The sequence below is a fragment of the Mercurialis annua genome, linkage group LG4 (assembly GCF_937616625.2).
Source record: "Mercurialis annua linkage group LG4, ddMerAnnu1.2, whole genome shotgun sequence".
NCBI lineage: Eukaryota > Viridiplantae > Streptophyta > Magnoliopsida > Malpighiales > Euphorbiaceae > Mercurialis > Mercurialis annua.
The window spans coordinates 9,073,251-9,079,250 of NC_065573.1; positions in this window are offsets into that span (position 1 = coordinate 9,073,251).

Below are 6,000 nucleotides of genomic sequence, written 5' to 3' on the forward strand. Positions count from 1 at the left end.
CCCAATAATAGTTAGGTTATACTACGCAAAGTGTGCGAGAAAAGTAACACTATTAGTATGTCACTTCTCAAGTCTCTTTAACGCGTCGTTCTGATTACCTAAGCATAGTTAGGTTATAATACGCAAAGAGTGTGTGAAAAGTGACGCATGATTAGTATGTCGCGTCTTAACGCGTCGTTCTGATTACCCAAGAATGGTTAGGTTATATTACGTAAAGTGTGCGAGAAAAGTTGAGATAGCTTAGCATGTCGCATCTCAAGTCTCTTTAACGCGTCGTTCCGATTACCTAAGCATGGTTAGCCTATATTACAAAAAGTGTGCGTGAAAAAGCAACAATAATGTATTTCGCATCTCAAGTCTCTTTAATGCGTCGTTTCGATTACCTAAGCATGGTTAGGTTACATTACGCTAAGTGTGCGTGAAAAGTGATGCTAGCTTAGTATGGCGCGTCTCAAGTCTCTTATACGTGTTTTTTCAATTACCATGCTTATGTCGCATCACAAGTCTCTCTAACGAATCGTTACAATTACCTAAGCATGGCTAGGTTATATTACGCAAAGTGTGCATAAAAAGTGACGCTAAATTAGTATGGCGCATCTCAAGTCTCTTTAATGCGTCGCTTCGATTACCATGCTTATTTCGCGTAACTAGTCTCTCTAACACGTCGTTCCGATTACCTAAGCATGGTTAAGTTATATTACACAATGGGTGCTTGAAGAGTGACGCTAGATTAGTATGTCCCGTCTCAATTCCCTTTAACGCGTTGTTCAAATTACCTAAGCATGGTTAGGTTATATTACGCAAAGTGTTCGTGAAACGTGATGCTAGATAAGTATGTCGCGTTCTCTTTAACGCGTCGTTCCGATTACCTATGCATGGTTAGGTTATATTACGCAAAGAGTTCGTGAAAAATGACGCTAGATTAGTATGTCGCGTCTAAAGTTTCTTTCACGCGTCGTTCCGATTACCCAAGAATGGTTAGGTAATATTACGAAAAGTTTGCGAGAAAAGTAAGGCTAGATTAGTATGTTGTGTCTCAAGTCTCTTTAACGCCTCGTTCCGATTACCTAAGCATGGTTAGGTTATATTGTGCAAGGTGTGCCTGAAAAGTGTCACTCTCAAGGCTCTTTTATGCGTCGTTCTGATTACCTAAATGGTTAGGTTATATTATGCAAAGTATAGGTCAAAAGTGACACTAGATTAGTATGTCGCGTCTCAAGTTTCTTTAACGTGTCATTTCGATTACCATGCTTATGTCGCGTCACAAGTCTCTCTTACGCGTCGTTCCGATTACCTAAGTATGGTTAGGTTATATTACGCAAGGTGTGTGTGAAAAGTAACAATAGATTATTAGAATGTCGTATCTCAAGTCTCATTAACGCGTCGTTCCGATTACCTAAGCATGGTTAGGTTATATTACGAATGCGTGAAAAGTGACAATATATTAGTATGTCGCGTCTCAAGTCTATTTAACGCGTTGTTCTGATTACCCATGCATGGTTAGGTTATATTATGAAAAGTGTGCGTGAAAACTGTTGCTAGATTAGTATGTCGCGTCTCAAGTCTCTTTATCGCGTTGGTTCGATTATCTAAGCATGGTTTGGTTATAATAAACAAAGCGTGCATGAAAAGTGACGCTAGATTAGTATGTCGCGTCTCAAGTCTCTTTAACGCGTCGTTCCGATTACCTAAGCATGGTTAGGTTATACTACGCAAAGTGTGCGTGAAAAGTGACGCTAGATTAGTATGTTGCTCTCAAGTCTCTTTAGCGCGTCGTTCTGATTACCGAAGCATGCTTAAGTTATATTACACAAAGTGCGCGTCTCATGTCTCTTTAACGCGTCGTTTCAATTACCATGCGTATGTTGCGTCACAAGTATCTCTATCGCGTTGTTCCGATTACCTAAGCATGGTTAGGTTATATTACGCAAAGTATGAGTGCAAAATGACAATAGATTAGTATGTCGCGTCTGAAGTCTATTTAATGCGTCGTTCCGATTACGTAAGCATGGTTAGATTATATATTACGCAAGGTGTGCGTGAAAAGTGACGCTAGATTAGTATGTCGCGTCTCAAGTCTTTTTAAGGCGTCGTTCCGATTACTTAAGCATGGTTAAGTTATATAAGGCAAAGTGTGCGTAAAAAGTGACGCTAGATTAGTATGTCGTGTCTCAAGTCTCTTTAACGCGTTGTTCCGATTAACTAAGCATGGTTAGGTTATATTATGAAGAGTGAGCGTAAAAAGTGACGCTAAATTAGTATGTCGCGTCTCAAGTCTCTTAACGCGTGGTTTTAGTTACCATGTTTATGCCGCGTCACAATTCTCTCTCACGCGTCGTTCTGATCACCTAAGCATGGTTTGGATATATTACGCAAAGGGTTTGTGAAAAGTGACGCTAGATTAGTATGTCGCGTCTCAATTCTCTTGAACGTGGTTAGGTTATATTACGCAAAGCGTGCATGAAAAGTGACGCTAGATTAGTATGTCGCGTCTCAAGTCTGTTTAACGTGTCGTTCCGATTACCTAACCATGCATAGTAATCGAAACGACGCGTTAAAGAGACTTCAGATGAAACATACTAATCTAGCGTCACTTTTTACGCACACTTTGCGTAATATAACCTAACCATGCTTAGGTAATCGGAATGACGCGTTAAATAGACATTAGACGCGACATACTAATCTAGTGTCACTTTCACGCACGCTTTGCGTAATAGAACCTCACCATGATTAAATAATCGGATGACGCTGGATTAGTATGTTTCGTCTCAAGTCTTTTTAACGCGTCGTTTCGATTACCATACTTATCTCGCATCACAAGTCTCTTTAACGCGTCGTTTCGATTACCATACTTATCTCGCATCACAAGTCTCTTTAACGCGTCGTTTCGATTACCATACTTATCTCGCATCACAAGTCTCTTTAACGCGTCGTTCCAATTACCTAAGCATGGTTAGGTTATATTACGCAATGTGTGCGTGAAAATTGACGTTAGATTAGTACGTAGTGTCTCAAGTCTCTCTAACGCGTCGTTCCGATTTCCTAAGCATGATTAGGTTATACTACGCAAAGTGTGCGTGAAAAATGACACTAGATTAGTATGTTTCGTCTGAAGTCTCTTTAACGCGTCGTTTCGATTACTATACTTATCTCGAGTCACAAGTCTCTTTAATGCGTCGTTCCGATTTTCTATGCATGGTTAGGTTATATTACGCAAAGTGTGCGTGAAAAGTGACGTTAGATTAGTATCTAACGTGTCGTTCCGATTTCCTTAGCATGGTTAGGTTATATTATGCAAAGTTTGCGTGAAAAGTGACACTAGATTAGTATGTCGCGTCTCAAGTCTCTCTAACGCGTCATTCTGATTTTCTAAGCATGGTTATGTTATTTTATGCAACGTGTGGGTAAAAAGTGACGTTAGATTAATATTGCGCGTCTCAAGTCTCTTTAACGCGTCGTTTCAATTACCATGCTTATGTCGCGTCACAGGTCTCTCGAACGCGTGGTTCTGATTACCTATAAGCATGGTTAGGTTATATTACATAAAGTGTGTGTGAAAAGTGACGCTAGATTACTATGTCGCGTCTCAAGGCTCTTTAATGTGTCGTTCCGATTACCTAAGCATGGTTAGGTTATAGTACGCAAAGTGTGCGTAAATAGGATCAATAGATTAGTATATCGCGTCTCAAGTCTCTTTAACGCGTCGTTCCTATTACCTAAGCATGGTTAGGTTATATTACGCATAGTGTGCATGAAAAGTGACGCTAGATTAGTATGTCCAGTCTTAAATCTGTTTAACGCGTCGTTCTGATTACCTAAGCATGGTTAGGTTCTATTACACAAAAAGTGTGCATAAAAAGTGACGCTAGATTAGTATGTTTCGTCTCAAGTCTCTTTAACGCGTCGTTTCGCTTACCATACTTATCTCGCGTCACAAGTCTCTTTAACGCGTCGTTCCGATTACCTAAGCATGGTTAGGTTATATTAAGGAAAGCGTGCGTGAAAAGTGACGTTAGATTAGTACGTCGCGTCTCAAGTCTCTCTAAAACGTCGTTCCGATTTCCTAAGCATTGTTAGGTTATATTACGCAAACTGTGTGTGAAAAGTGACACTAGATTAGTATGTCTCGTCTCAAGTCTCCATACGCGTCGTTTTGATTTCCTAAGCATGGTTATGTTACATTACGCAAAGTGTGCGTAAAAAGTGACGCTATATTAATATTGCGCGTCTCAAGTTTCCATACGCGTCGTTCTGATTACCTAAGCATGGTTAGGTTATATGAGGCAAAGTGTGCGTGAAAAATGACAATAGATTAGTATGTCGCGTCTTAAGTCTATTTAATACGTCGTTTCAATTAATGAAGCATGGTTAGGTTATATTACGCACACTGTACGTGAAAAATGACAATAGATTAGTATGTCGTGTCTTCAGTCTATCTAACTTGTCATTCTGATTACCTAAGCATTGTGAAAAGCGACGCTAGATTAGTATGTCGCGTCTCAATTCTCTTTATCGCGTTGTTCCGATTACCTAAGCATGGTTAGGTTATACTCCCTCCGTCCCGTAAAGATAGAAAAAGTAGCTACTTTTTTTGTCCCACAAAGATAGAAAAAGTAGTGTTATTTAACTATAAAATTATTAAAATACCTTTATATCAACATTAATTGATTTAAAGTTTCAATGTATGGTTTTTATGCATCTAAAATTCTATTGGCTAATATTTATATAGTGGCTTTGGGTTGTGTGAATCACTAATTTATTATGATTTACTTCAAGAAATTAAAAGGACAATTTAGGAAAATTATCACAAATTACCTATAATTAACTACTTTCTTAATTCTTGTGAAATAGCTACTTTTTCTATCTTTACGGGGCGGAGGGAGTATTACACAAAGCGTGCGTGAAAAGTAACGCTAGATTAGTATTTCGCGTCTCATGTCTCTTTAAAGCGTCGTTCTGATTATCTAAGCATGGTTAGGTTATATTATGCAAAGTGTAAGTGAAAAGTGACACTAGATTAGTATGTCGCGTCTAAAGTCACTTTAACGCGTCGTTCTGATTACCTAAGCGTGGTTAGGTTATATTACACAAAGTGTGCGTAAAAAGTGATGCTAGATTAGTATGGCCCGTCTCGAGTCTCTTTAGCGCGTCGTTTCGATTACCATGCTTATGTCGAGTCACAAGTCTTTTTAACGCGTCGTTAAAGTGTGCGTGAAAAATGACAATAGATTAGTATATCGCGTCTCAAGTCTATTTAACGCGTCGTTACTATTACCTAAGCATGGTTAGGTTATATTACCCAGAGTGTACGTGAAAAGTGACGCTAGATTAGTATGTCGCGTCTCAAGGCTCTCTAACGCGTCGTTCTGATTACCTAAGCATGGTTAGGTTATATTACGCAAAGTGTGCGTGAAAAGTGACGCTAGATTAGTATGTCGCGTCTCAATTCTCTTTGTCGCGTTGTTCCGATTAACTAAGCATGGTTAGGTTATTACACAAAGCGTGCATGAAAAGTAACGCTAGGTTAGTATGTCGTGTCTCAAGTCTCTTTAACGTGTCGATTCGATTACCATGCTTATGTCGCGTCACAAGTCTCTATAACGCGTCGTTCCGATTACCTAAGCATGGTTAGGTTATATTACGAAAATTGCGCGTGATAAGTGAAAATAGATTAGTATGTCACTTCTCAAGTCTCTTTAACGCGTTGTTCCTATTTCCTAAGCATAGTTAGATTGTATTACGCAAAGAGTGCATGAAAAGTGACGCTAGATTAGTATTTCGCGTCTGAAGTCTTTTTAACGCGTCGCTCCGATTACCTAAGCATGGTTAGGTTATATTACGTAAAGTGTGAGTACAAAGTATTGCTATAATAGTATGGCGCGTCTCAAGTGACTTTAACGCGTCGTTCCAATTACCTAAGCATGGTTAGGTTATATTACGGAAAGTGTGCGTAAAAAGTGACGCTAGATTAGTATGTCGCGTCACAAGTCTCTCTAACGC